Here is a 15,264-nt window from a genome sequence, read left to right as displayed (position 1 = left end):
ATTTTTACGATTTTATAAGTTAAGGGTCCAATTTACCTTCTTTTTAAAAAAAAAACTACATAAAGAGAGATCCTATGTTATGGGTAAGAATTGGTAAGAATGGGAGTTTGGGTTTTTAGAACCTATAAGAGAGCGATATGACATTGTTAGATGTTATTTGAAACAGATCAATAAGTGGTATTTTGGTAAATGATAGAAAACGGTAAATTTTTATAAGAAGACTACAAGTTGGTATTTTCTAAAGAGATGAGTTGAGTATAACTCTTTTTTCCTAAAATCAAAATACGAGCTATCCGATAAGTGAGTTCTTCATTTAAAGAATACTAAAATGCTTGTCGATGAGCATGTTGCGGCAAGACCAATTTTCCTATGATACCGTTAAGACTGAAATGAAATCCGGCCTTATACACTGTGAAGTGTGAAGTGTATAAGAGACTATAGTATAGAGTCCCTAAGAATTTATTTCATGTAGCTATTGTGGAATATTAACTATAAGAATATGCCATAGTTTAATCTGAGTCACTGTGTGGTTTCACTACAGTGTTATCTAAGCGTGAAAGCTCACTTTTGGATAGAATGTTTCCACAAGCAAAGCGCTAAGGAATCCAGGTAAGACAACTTTTGATATGTTTGGCTACAACACGTTAATGACTAGTTTAGATAACTGAGTTATTAGTTAATAATTTGAACTAGTCCTAGAAGGTTTACTCAAGACCGTGGTCCTAGAGAATTCGCATACTCATGACTAAGGTAAGCAGTCCAACTAGCTACCGTGACAACTATGAACTCTGGCTAGCCACCGGGGAACTATGTGAGAAACTGGTTCGCCACCGATGCCTGTGTGGCTAAATTCGGTTGGCCATCACGATATGTAAGAAGTTTGGTTCGCCGCCAATGCCTGTGTGGCTAAAGTCTGTTGGCCATCACGATATGTAAGAAGTCCGACTTAGCACCCGTGACATAAGAGTCCAGTTAAACTCTGTGACACGTAAGTAAATTAATTTTGGAATCAAATCTCTATGGCTAAGAAAGTATGTCGAATTCCTCTAGGAGTCTGGGTAACCGGTGTAACTAGTTTACACTCGTCGACGTAATGGTGAGATATGCTGAGATATGTTAAGCTATGTTGAAGGTTCCTCCGGAACCCTAAGTAAGTATGTATGATATGATACGAATGACTAAGTAAGTATGTATGTTATGATACGACTGAGTATGTATGTTACCAGTTAAGATGGTATGTATGCTCTGGGATTTTCTGCGTGCAGGTGTACCTTCAGGTTATAAATTTTGATTATGAGGCATGACCATAAGTTTTCCAGGACGTTTGCACGTTCTTAAATTGTATGTTAGGGTTCGATTTCATCATAATCCTATTCTTGGTTGATTATTTGCCTAGTTACAGTTAGTTAAGTTCTTGCTCTATTTATGTGGTTGTGTTTGTTAAGTTGTTCTTACTAAGCGTTTCGCTTACTTAGTTGTTTCGTGTTGTAGGTAAGCTCAAAGGCAAAGTGGATCAGTGAGCGCTGGAGTTTATCCGCGAGGATGTACATGTGGATTGGCCTTTTGGGAATTTACGTTTTGGGGATTAGAACCCATATAATAACTAATATTTTATTTTGGGCTCGTTGAATGTTTTAAAATTAAGACATTGTAATTCACTTTTAAGTATGTGCATACTTCCGAACTGTTGTATGTTTTGAAAGTTTTTTTTATATGGATTTTCGATTACCTTATTTTAGAAAATGGTTATGTTTTCCGCAAATTATGTTAAGATATTTTACAGGACATTACATCAATAGTAGTCCTAGGTGAACCATTTAACCCATTATAAATGGGTTGTAATTGCATCCAGTTTTGGTATCCATGCTGTTTTGGTATCCATGCTGTGGGCAGCGACGTAATAAGTCTTTGAACCTCTCCCAAGCTTCATAAAAGGGTTCTTGATCTTGTTGTCGGAATTGCCCAATTTCACTACGCAGTTGAGCAAACTTTGATGGAGGGAATTTTTTTATCAAAAACTTCGTAGCCATTTCATCCTATGTTGTGATCGATCCGGGCTGTAAAGATTGTAACCAAATCCTCACTCTATCCCTCAAGGAGAAAGGAAAGAGACGCAATCGGATGGCGTCTTCGGTAACACCATTCATTTTGATTGTGGCGCATACCTCCATAAATATGGCAAAGTAAATGTTGGGGTCCTCGGAAGCTAAACCCCAAACTGATTTTGCTGCACCATATTGATTAGTGTTGGCTTCAGTTCAAAATTGTTGGCTCTAATGGTGTGATTGGAGATTCCAGTGTAGTTGTCATTCACTATGGGCATACAGAAATCTCGGACTGCTCGTTATACTGGAATAACCAGAACCACTGGAGCTGCTGGTGGAACTTCATTGTTTTGATTGTTGTTGTTATTGTTGTTGTTGTCAGTATTGTCCACCCCGTTATTAGCCATACTAGGTTCTTCAGTTTTCTTCTTGGCTTTCAATAAACAGAGTGTGCGCTCGATTTCAATATTCAAAGGCTCGACAGGGGTAGAACTCCTACTCCTTCTCATATATTGTAAAACCAAAGACAAGCAATAGCGTTAGTTGCTGAAATAAAGAAAATCTAATTTAAAATCAAGACTTATAGCAACAATATTAGCAAAATTAATTTCTTTATTCCCTGGCAACGGCACCAAGAACTTGATACATATTTTTCTACTGCAAGCGTACAGTGTAGTGTAATATAGTTTTAATTCAAAGGATGTCAAACCCACAGGGAATAAATAGGTAATTCCACCAATTAATATACTTTTAAAGTCTACGAATTTGATTGAATAATTCAAAAATTAATTGAAAAGAGAAATGTAAATGAATAAACGAAAGAAAACAATCTTGGAAATTGACTTAATAAAATAATGTACTAGAGTAACAATTTCACTATCTTAAAATAATGAATCGCGGTTTCTATATTATTCTAATTAATTCTCCTTATTTGTAATCCCAATAACCCTAATGTAATGCATTTATCTTTCTCAAAATACATGCAATTAATCTCAATTAATCAATATGATATCTCTATTCACTATTAATCAATGAAGAAGTCATTAAACAATTGATTCTTTTAAAAGAAATTCATAGAATTCAAGGAATCTCTCGATCTCACAATCACCCTATGCCATATCTCCCTAAGTCCAATCTAAGGCTATCTCTCTCAAGCATAAACCCTAGATTTCAATTCACAATAATGGTGGCCAAACATTAATATCATACAAATTAAAGCATGAAGATATGAACAAATAAGAAGAATTTCATATGATTAATAAAAGAAACCTCAATCCAAAATCAAGTACTTTAGCACAAAAGGAGTTTCTCCATTACAAACTCAAATATAATAGCAATGTAGTTGTTCATAATTAAAAACTAGATAAAAAGATGAAGAGAATGAAACTAGATTGAATGATGATGATGTTGATGAAGTCTAGCCTTCGTTCTCCTCTCCAAAAGTCTATCTCCAAGTCTATTCTCCCTCCAAAAACGTCATTAGGAACCCTAAAATAGGTTCCCCTTTAATTCCCTTGTGAAAAGACCTTTTTGTCCTTGAAAAATCAGCACGTATGCTTTGTCGTACGGACGGCGACACTGCAGCCCCTGATGAATGCTAAAAACACGTCTCTGGAAACCCCAGGTGCTGCAACCCTAATAGGAGGCGCTGCAGCGCTAATTACTGCTCAAAATGGCGATGTAGCCCTAATGGGAGGTGCTGCAGCGTTAATTCCAATTTTTCTCTTTTGTCAACATTCTTCGTTTCAACACATTTTCTTTCCAACATTACACCACAAACCTAAAACACACGAAAACAAGCATAAAACCACACAGAACACACCTAGACACCTAACTAAAAACATAAAATGACTCTCTAAAGTATATACAAAATTGACTTATCATATAGGCATGGATTGGACGATCGAAAATATATCAAGGACACTTAATAGGCTTTAAGAGGTAAATTTGTTGGGTTTTATGCCATTATTAAACCATGTCACACATGTAACGCAATTTTATATTGTCAGTAAAAGTAGTATAAATCATTTAGTTTTACAACCGTATTCCTTGCTTATTTTATTACATGATTATTGGAATAATACAAACATTTATAAAATCCCGAACATATAAATAGTTACAATTATTGTGACTAGGTCACAGTGGATTATGATTGTAATTAGATGCTCAAAAGAACGAGTCCTAAGATTAAATCAGTGCATTGGATTTTCACTGATCTAGTAATCTACGATATGATCTACTTACACATTTAGGGTGTGATGTCTTATCCAAGGCATTAACCAAGTAGATAAGATCGAATGTATATGGGTACATTGGACTAGGACTGATATTGATTATTGATAGATAAATAGGTATCGTTGTTATTGAATCTAATCAATGTCACAACGTTGACCATATGTCAAGTTGATTTTAATTCTGAGTGATAATATTCTTCTAATTATATTATTTAAATCTTATGACTTGTTCGTTACCAGCTTACCCTACGGTCTAGCCCGTACTTACATCTTGGGATTTAGTAGTGTAATTTAGTGAGAGTATTAATCATAGATATGAAATCTATAGCTTTTGTATGATAGGTGAAAATATGGCTTCCTTAATAGCTTAGTCTAAAAGGGTATATGATTGATCACTCATATTTATGATTAAGTTCACAAATTTATCATTTACAAGGGACTTAGTGTGTAACGACCCAAAATCACTAATAAGGCTTAAGGGCCTTGATTAGCGTGTCGGGAGGGCATAATTGGGTTATGTGTGATTTAAATGATTTAATGCATGATTATGTGATAAGCATGCTTATATGATTATATGAATATGTGAAACGCATGTTTATGAGTATCGATATGCATGTGGGCCCTATTTAGCTTATAGGGGCATACTTGTAATTTTGGCCCGCTGAGGGCATAAATGTGATTATTTGTGGTAAATTGTTGAGACCACATTATTAAGTGGATATATTTGCAGCATATGGCTCGAGGTGGTCCTAGTGAGCGGTTTGGCGAAATAGTCACGGCAGGAATTTATACCCGACTCGGGGGAGCCTGGGGGTATTTTCGGGAATTTAGGAGATATATTGGAGACTATTAGACTTTGGGTAAATAATTGGTGATTAATTGGATGATGGGATTTGGTTGGTAAATATTAGGAACACTTGAGGAATTAGTGGGAATTAGGAACAAATGACTATTATACCCCTAGATTAAGTTACAGGTTAGTTTTGTTGGGAGGGGTAAAATGGTCTTTTTGTTAATAAATGATATGCTCAGCCTTTTTATTAGGACAAAAGCAGAGAAGGCTTTAGAGTAATCTAGGAAAGAAAGAAGGATAAAGTCTCAATTCTCTCTCTCCCATCCCCTCACGTTTTCTCTCTCACTCTCACTATCCATCATTGAAGTTGAAGCTAGTCTTGGGCTAGGGAATTTTTCAAAGAAAAACAGAAGGAATTGAAGAGGAACTAAGCAGGGACTTGGAGGAAATTCAGCTGGGAATTGGGTTGTAAATTGAGGTAAGAATATGGCTTTAATTTCTATGTTTTGTGGTTGAGTAGGTTAGGTTGATTTTGAGTTGGTGTATAGGTTGAGTGATGAATTTAGCTGATGGTTTGAGTAGGAAATTTCAATGGTTATTACTAGAATTCTTGTGGCTGAATTGAAGTGCTGGTTTCTGTTTATATTGTTGAGAATTATAGGGTAAAAATATGTGATTATGGGTCTAAATTCGTGGCTGGTTTAGTGTGGAATTGAGGGGAAAATTTATGGGCAAAGCTTGAATGTTCTTGGCTGGGAAAAGGAGGAGGAAACCCAAGGTTTCCCTGGGTTTGCAGGGTGCGCCGCGACCCAACTTGGGGTCACCGCAGAGCGTGTGGTCCTTTTGGCCGTGGGAACTCTCTGACTTGGGGGTGCGTCGTGACTTGCTTGGCCAAGTCGCGACCCGCCTCCCCTTTGGCTTGGGAGGTTGCTCTCTGACTTGGGGCAAGTCGCAAATTGCTGAGTCAAGTCATAACCCGCCTGGGAGTTTTAAGCTTAGAGGTGTTCTAAGTATTGTTAGGGCTCGGGGGTTCGAACTTAGGGGCCCGGGACAATTTCTACTACCCGGTTTAGTATAAATTGAGGTCCCAGAGGCTAGTTTTGTTCCCTATGTATTTTATTTCAAATTGGAAGTTGATAGATATCAATGACTCTTGTGACTAGGTTTGTTGCCGAGGCTCGAGGCTAGGGATCATGCTCGGAACCAGTTCACCTTCTCCGCTCAGAATCAAAGGTAAGAAAACTGCACTCGGTTGTGTGGCTATGTTGGGGCTAAGAGTTCCATATACTTGTATGCAATGTTGTATGATTGTATTGTGCCATGTGAGTATGAAATGAACGACCTAAGAGTGTCAAAATTGATATTTGTGCACAGGATGCGATTCGGCCACTGGTAGCTGAGGTTAACTATATAATCACTAAACTCGGCCTAAGTGAGTCAGAGTCAGTGGGATAAACAGAGGGTGCGGCCTAAGGGCGCTGACCCTGGATATTGTATGATATGTTTATTGTTGTTAATTTGATGATTGTGGCATGTTAAATTATCTAAATGATAGATTGTTGGTTTGTTGACTGATATCACTGATTATGTGAACAATATGGTCCGCTGAGTATCTGATTGATGATTTATGAAGTATTTGATTATTGTTATTTGTTATGCTCTGTATATGGTTTTCTTGCTGGGCCTTGGCTCACAAGTGCTACATGGTGCAGGTAAAGGCAAGGGTAAGCTGGACCAACCCTTAATTGGAGAGCTCTGGGGGCGGAATGTACATAGTCGGCTGCTCAACCGCCATGGCCGAGGGATGATACAGGGATAGGAGACCCTAAAATGCCTGTGTTTTCCATTAGAGTGGCTTGTGGTTGTTCATAACCTATGAAAAAATTGTAAACTGTTATTTAACCCTGTTTTTAGGATCTCATGTATCAAATGCTTATATAAATGAAATTTATCTTTTATGACCAAAATCTTTTAACCCTAGTTCGATTATGGTTTTAGTGTCACTTTTTCAACTAAATGACTTGATTAGCAAGTCTTGCACCTTGATAAACACACAGTATAATGGTCTTGGTTATCTGGGGCGTTACATAGTGGGCGTTTAGGATAAAATACAAATGAGGGGTAAAATGGTAATTTGCACCCAGCTCATTAGTAAGTCATCGATAGAGGAATGACTTACTGTAATGGTTATAACAATGGATAACGTATTTGTGATTTTAGAGGATGATTCTTCGGTTTTAGGTCGTTGAATCAGGATCTACTAAACAAGCATGTATTTTTTTTCAACTTTTTAGTATTGGGAAAGTCGTGAAGGATGAAAAGCTAAAGCTTGGAATCCGACAAGGGTTATTCGTATCAGTCAAGGAAAAAGGATAAGCTTGAATGAATTTTAGAAATAAATATATTGTTTTAAGCCAATGTTTATTTTATTCCGATTTTCAGTGGAAATTTTAATTTCAGTTTTCCTTATTACATCAACAACAATTTGTAGTTACCTTCACAAGTAATAAAATCCTATTTCTTTAAATGGGTGTGAATTATGGAGTCGATGTATGGAAAACAGGCTATACCTATTGCAATCAAATGAACCCTATGTACTAAATAATGAGTTGTTTAAGATAGCTAAACCTAGGATTGTTAAACGACAAAAGGTCAATAACGTTAAAAATGACGTACATTTGGCATCTTCGCTTAGGTCATATTTGCTATGATAGGATTCAAAGATTAACAAAGGCTAAGCCTTTAAGGGCTCACCTAGGGTGACTTACTTGTTTGTGAATCTAGTCTCCAAGGTAAAATTGTTGAATTTATAGATTAAATCAGAGATTATACGCAGTGGAACAACAATCAAAATTGCTAATTTAACCCCACAAGATTTCTAGATCTACTTCTTCACATACATATATATATATTGAATCAAAGATATGAATAGAATATTACCTCAAATCTTTCCTTGCTGCTATCTTTTTGTATGGCAAAAATCCTTGAGATCTCACACCAAGATCTTCCAAAATGTTCTCAACACACAAAGAACGAGTGTGGGCTCACTATACAAAACAATAGGCATAATCTATTAATCAGGTGTTCTCAACACATGAGATCTAATAAAGTTTGGACCTAAGTTTTTGAAGAACAATGACCTATGCTTGTATCACTGTTCTATTTCTCTCAGGGAGATTTCACGATATATTTTCTATCACTGAAAAAGTATCGTTCTGAAAAACTGATCTTCTATATTTAATATATCCAATATATTAAAATAAAATATTAGTTTTTTAAAACAATTTAAAAATAACTAATCAGTTATCAGATTTTGTTTAAATAATAATATTTTAATTATATTACAATATCTCATTATTTATTTAATATTTAAATAACTAAAATTGTGGAACAAAGAAACTTCTAGAAGCTTCTTGTGTATGTAGCACAGTGACTGTGCACTGTGCTACACGTGTACTACATGCCAAGGAAGGCATGTGATTTTTCCCAATTTTTCTTATTATTTAAAATACCAAAAATCCCAAAAATAAATTAATTCAAAATTAATTATATTTTTGTTAAATCAAATAATTAATTAATTACACATAATTATACAATAATTATGTTTAGTGCATAGAAAAATATTTTACTTATCAAATAAGTCATTTTGCCCATTTTTGTATTTATCTTTGTTAGTGTTTGTTTGAGCCATTTCGAGGACCATGTACCTATAACATTAAGCTCCAATAAATTGAAACTAAATAATTAACATCTTTAATTATAGTAGTTAATTTATTAATTCTGATATTTCTCCACTATAAATTCATAATTGAACTCTTTATGTTATAGATATACTTTTACAGAAATCTTATTCTAAGTTGTCCATTGATATAACCAGCTTACAATAGTTCAACCATCTAATTAATTAGTTCATAAATTATAATGGAATAATTACCATTTTACCTTTATAATTTACTTCGTATCCCTTAAGTACCATTAATTCACTAGTGAATAATTAATCTATAATCTAATTATAGATTTGAGCTCAAAATCATTCAGTTCCAGAATTAACCCTTAAGGGAACTAATCTATGATCCGTTAGGAAAGATTAGATTTTGTACTGTTGATACATGTTCCCAGCCATCCATGATATTAAATCTCCAAAACAAAAGTCATTAGCCTCATTCTTTGAAGAGACCTTAACGAATGAATCAAAAGATTTAATAAACATGAACAGGAGTTCATGAACACTCAGGATTTAGGCTGATCTATAAATGATCATCAGTTATGATATGAATTACAAGTCTTTATGATTAAATGGTTTTTGGATAAAGACTTTTATTCATATCGGTCCATGTCATGTATAATCATATTATATAAAGCACCTTTACCGAGATGTCTTACCACATCAATAATCTGAATCTAGATTATTTGTATCAACATGATACTCAGCAAACCGTACTTACAACCCCAATTAAAGAATCCCATAACTTCAATTTGTTGTTGTTGACTATTTTTATGCATTCATGTGATCTTAATTCTCTCGTGCTAATACAAGATCACATCCTTAATAATGAATATGGAATTTTTCTGATATTTACAAAATTAATTAAACAATAATTTAATAATCTAAATATAACAATAATAGACCATTGTATTTATTTATTCATCGAAATAATAAATGTCTTTTACATGCTTTTAGGACAAACTCCTAACAATCTCCCACTTGTACTTAAAGCAAGTAGGGCATTTCTCTCAATCCCATATTACGTACATGACCCTCGAATTGCTTTGCAGGAAGCGTCTTCGTAAACAGGTCTGCCAGGTTGTGTTCTAATGCGATTTTCAGAATGGACACATATCCTCTATGTACGATTTCTCTGGCTAAGTGGTATTTGCGCTCTATATGCTTTCCCCTCTTGTGGCTTCTTGGTTCTTTAAAATTAGCCACTCCTCCACTATTGTCGCAGTAAAGAACAAGTGGTTTCTCCACTTCTGGTACAACTTCCAGATCGGAGTAGAACTTTTTGAGCCACAAAGCCTCCTTAGCTACTTCACAAGCCGCTATATACTCGGCTTCCATGGTGGAGTCTGCAATGCTGGTTTGTTTAATACTTTGCCAGACTAATGCTCCTCGTCCAAGAGTAAACACTGATCCAGAAGTCGATTTCTGACTATCTCTGTCTGATTTAAAATCAGAATCAGTGTAACCAGTGGGGTTCAGGTCTCCACCTGAATGTACAAGCATATAATCTCTAGTATTTCTAAGATACTTGAACATATTCTTCACTGCAATCCAATTACTCAATCCAGGATTGGATTGATAACGGATGACTATCCCTACTGCATAACAAATGTCAGGTCTTGTACATAACATGGCGTACATCAGACTGCCTACTGCTGAGGCATAGGGATACTGTCTCATGTCTTCCTCTTCCTGAAGTGTGTTTAGGACACTGCTCCTTGGAAAGGAATACTCTAGAATGGGTTGGCATATCACCATTTTTAAGTTTTGCATATTAAAGCGTTCTTGCACCTTATTAATATAAGTTGCTTGAGACAGTGCCAAAGTTTTTGTTCTGTCTATCTCTAAGAATCTTAATGCCCAAAACATACTTGGCTTCTCCCAAATCTTACATTTGGAATTGTTCAGCTAACCAGTTCTTTACCTTTGATAATGATGATACGTCATTTCCAAACAGTAATATATCATCAACATAAAGAACGAGGAATACTACTATACTATCTTTGATTTGTTTATAGACACAAGGTTCATCAACATTTTGTTCAAAAAACCAAATGTTTACTTGTGTCATCAAATCTAAGATTCCAAGATCTAGAAGCTTGTTTGAGTCCATGAATGGACCTAAGATGCCCGCAAACCTTTTTCTCTTGACCTTTTTTTTTAATTTGAACCCTTCTACTTGAGACATGTAAATGGTTTCGTCAAGGTAGCCATTCAGAAAAGCTGTTTTGACATCCATTTGCCAGATCTTGTAATCCATGCACGCAGCTATGGACAAGAGTATACGAATGGATTTTAGCATGGCTACAGGAGAAAAGGTTTCTTCATAGTCAACTCCTTCTTTTTGTGTGTAACCTTTGGCTACAAGTCTTGCTTTGAAAGTCTCTACTTTCCCATCCGCTCCTTTTTTCTTCTTGAATATCCACTTGCAACCAATGGGTTTGATATTCTCAGGTGGATCTTCAAGAACCCAGACAGAATTGGAATTCTTCGATTCCATTTCTTGGTTCATGGCTTCTTGCCATTTTTCCTTGTCAGAATCATTCATTGCATCTTTAAATGTCAATGGATCGTCTTTGTTTGTGTCAGACACAAGCATTTGAACTTCGTGTTCATAGCGTGTGGATTGCTTACTAACCCTCCCACTGCGACGAGGTTCTCTACTATTCTGACTAGAACTAGCAGTTTCCTCTTGCCGTTTCTCATTGGTTGTTGCTGGTGACTTTGCAACTTCATTCGAGATCATCTCCTCCAGATTAGCCTTTCTGCGAGGTTTGTTGTTATTAACATAGTCATATTCAAGAAAAGTTGCATTTGTCGATACAAATGTTTTATTTTCTTTTGGACTATAGAAAATTCCATCTCTAGTATCTTTGGAATATCCCACAAACATGCACACTTCATAACATGATTCCAACTTCCCGGTCTTTCCTTTAAGCACGCGTGCAGGACACCCCCAAATTCAAAAATGGTGTAAACTAGGTTTACAACCATTCCATAATTCTATGGGTGTCTTTTGGATAGACTTAGATGGAACATCATTCAATATGAATAGAACACATTGAATCGCATAGCCCCAGAATGACAGTGGTAATGATGAGAAACTCATCATTGATCTAACCATGTCTAATAACGTTCTATTCCGTCTTTCTGAAACACCATTTTACTGTGGCGTTCCAGGTGCTGTGAGTTAGGATTGAATTCCATGCTCACGTAGATGGTCCTCGAATTCAAAGTCCAAGTACTCTCCTCCTCAATCAGATAGAAGTGCTTTTGGTGATTTACCTAATTACTTTTCAACTTCTGCTTGAAATTCTTTGAACTTTCCAAAAATTTCAGATTTTCTTTGCATCAAGTATAGGTAACCATATCTTGAATAATCATCAATGAAAGTGACGAAATATTCATAACCTCCTCGTGCTTGTACATTAAGTGGACCACAAACATCCGTATGTACTAGCTGAAGTGGTTCTGTGACTCTTGAACCTTTAGCAGAGAAAGATCTCTTGGTCATTTTGCCTTCTAGACAGGATTCACAAACAGAGAGAGATCCAGTAGATAGTTCTCTTAAAGAGGACCATCCTTTACAAGCCTATTTATTCTGTCTAGACCAATATGACCCAATCTCAAGTGTCATAGATATGTTTCACTATCGGAATCAGTTTAATAGATCTAGGATTAGCTGTTTTAAATAATTTCAGAATTATAAAAAATTTGTCATTCATTATAAGTATGTAAACTTTGTTTATCCCAAAGCATTTGCATAACAAGTAAATAGATAATTTCTTTAAATAATAACTACTTTATTAATAAAGAAATAAATGTTATGCAAAAATAGAAATAAGTTTCTAAACATTAATAATCAAAATTATTAATAATAAACTAAATTTCTAGACTGTAGTTTTCTTTGTTTAAAGAAATCTAAAATTTCTAAAATAAAATAAAGAAATTTAAATTGTTCAACTAACAATAAAATCACTAAATAAAACTACTCTTCAACTTCTCCATCTCTTTACTTGCTATTCAAATCCTCATCAGTCTCTTCCTCCTTTTCAGGGTTCTGATTCTGTAAAAGGAAAAACAAAAGAAAAATATATTAGTGGCATATATTTTTGAATCTACTATCCAAAAATTTGAATATGATATTCATAGTATTTGAGTCTATTATTCAAATTTGAAAAATATATGTAAATCTTATTTACCTTTCTCGTTTGATATAAACGATGACACTCAGCAAAGACTTCCTTTGTCATTGCTCGCCACATCTCATGTGCTGAGTCATAGTGTATATATTTTTCCTTTGTTTCGTAAGGCATGGTTGAAAGCATGCAATAACGTGCCAAGCGATCGGATTTCATCCAATTTGCATATTTTTATTTTGCTTCATAGCTAGTAGCCAAAGGTGGTTCTGTTGGAGGTTTTTCACAGACGGTTGACATCATCTTTTTATAAGAAAAAATGGTCTACATGCCTCGAAACTAGTGTTGCATATTTTTAGGTTCAAAAACCAAGGATTTGAGAAAAGCATCGGTGTGTAATTCACCAATGGACATTTTTCCTGGGAATAAATAAATAAATACAAATAATATTATATTTAGAAAAATAAATATCAAAGTTTTGGAAATTAAACGTGATGCGTGAGCAAAATTAAAACACATAAAATAAAGTTTACTTTCCACGATAAAACTTTCTAACAATTAAAGTGTCGCATTAGGGTCGGTCAAATTAATCTTAGAGAATTTATAAGACGTTCTTATCTTTATTGTTTAAAACTTAAAATAACTCATTATTTTCTCTTTTAAACATTAAAGTACCGCTTAGTTTAGTCAAGCTTAATCATAACTTTGTGAGTGTAACTCATTATTTCGAAGTTCATGACTTAACTTAGGACATGCCGCCTTAGGGTCGGTCAAACCTAAAATACATCATTAGTTCCTATCTTTGTAAGAAATATAACCTTGCTATTGACATGTCTAGACACCTTCCTTAGGGGGACGAAAACAAAGTCGTCGCGAGGCGCTATTCATATCTTTCAGTGTTATATTAATAATGGAGACCACGGGTTTATGTTGAGTTATCAACCCTCTCCCACTCATTATTTTGAAATAAGTGTTTTTAACCTAATTAATTCCAAATTAATTATAGATTCTTTAAACTTTATTAACATAATTAAAATTGGAAAGAAAGCAAGTTTCTAGGTCCATATCAAATTTTAAATTACCAATTATGTTCATCTAAACTTTACTAAAAAATAATTTCAAAATAAAGTTGGTTTAAAGAAATTAAGTCATAAAGACTTAAAATCAATGTGATATTTTACCAAGTTTTTAAAGAATAAAACTAAGTAATTTATATGCAATTGGTTTCGCAAAACAACTCATATAAACATATAGGACAATCCTAATAATCATGTTTCTACCAATGCGATGCATGATAATGACTGTGTGGGTTTTTTATGTATGGCACAAAATACATGAACAGTTATCAATCACATGAAAACAATTATTTAAATAAATAAATGTTGAACCGGGTGCCTTTGGATATTTCTAATTTTACAACCACTTTATAAAATTAAAATAAATAAAATAAAACTGCCTTGATCTCCATCGGACTTCTTTACTTTACTTTCGGTAGGATATGTGTCGTTGGTCCAGAATAATAATAAGAAAATAATTTTCTAATTATCTTGATTAATTAAAACAAAACTTTTAAATAATCATTATATTATTTTCCTTTTTAATTAAAACAACTTTTAATTAAAAACTAAAATAAATTTAATTAAATTCTGTTATTTAGAAAAATAAATTTTTAAATAATATATTCAAAAAAGTTTGTTAGGATAACAAAATTATCTCATTATTTAAATATCAAATTTATAATAAATAAGATATTTAACATTTCAAATATTAAAAAAATAACAGATTAATTTCAAAAAAAATTAAAAAAATTATGGACTAGTAAAACAGGGACACGTGGCATCAAAAAATGTTGTCGGGGCCTATTTGTACGGACCCGTCCGTACGGTCTGTACGAACGCCGTACGAGGTCCCCGGTGTCACGGGCCGCCAACTTCGATACTCGAATGGGCGGAACGTGCGGCACTTGTTAGCACTTTTCACTAGCAAGTCAGCCTAGAATTCACACCTGCGGCAAGCAAACTCAATGGTTAGCCACGTTACAAGTCTCACACAAGTAAGGGCAATTATGAAGCGGGAGCAAACACGAGGCAAGCTATCCAGAGGCAACATCCCACACCACAATCAGAGACAACAACACATTCAAGTGGCACGCAATGGCCCAACGAAGGTAACAAACAAGCAACACATAGACTATGAAGAATGCATACACAAAGGGACATAGCAAAGCATCATTTTATTCATATAAGGCCTTGATAGGGCAAGGGAGTACACAGCTTAAGCCCCTATCTGCTGGTGGCCATGGTGCTTCCTTAAGTCACCAGGTCACCCC

At 34.7% G+C, this 15,264-nt stretch overlaps 1 non-coding gene across 1 annotated transcript; it reads left to right on the top strand.

Moving 5' to 3' along the window:
* Positions 1–1,875: 1,875 nt before the first annotated feature.
* Positions 1,876–1,982, top strand: LOC133828104 (small nucleolar RNA R71). Its single transcript, XR_009890745.1, has one exon. It is a non-coding gene; the product is annotated as a small nucleolar RNA R71 (small nucleolar RNA).
* The last annotated feature ends 13,282 nt before the right edge of the window (positions 1,983–15,264 follow it).

The sequence above is a fragment of the Humulus lupulus genome, chromosome 3 (genome assembly GCF_963169125.1).
Source record: "Humulus lupulus chromosome 3, drHumLupu1.1, whole genome shotgun sequence".
In the NCBI taxonomy this organism is placed as follows: domain Eukaryota; kingdom Viridiplantae; phylum Streptophyta; class Magnoliopsida; order Rosales; family Cannabaceae; genus Humulus; species Humulus lupulus.
The sequence above is the reverse complement of the archived record's forward strand: the minus strand, read 5'-3'. Positions and strand labels throughout refer to the sequence as shown.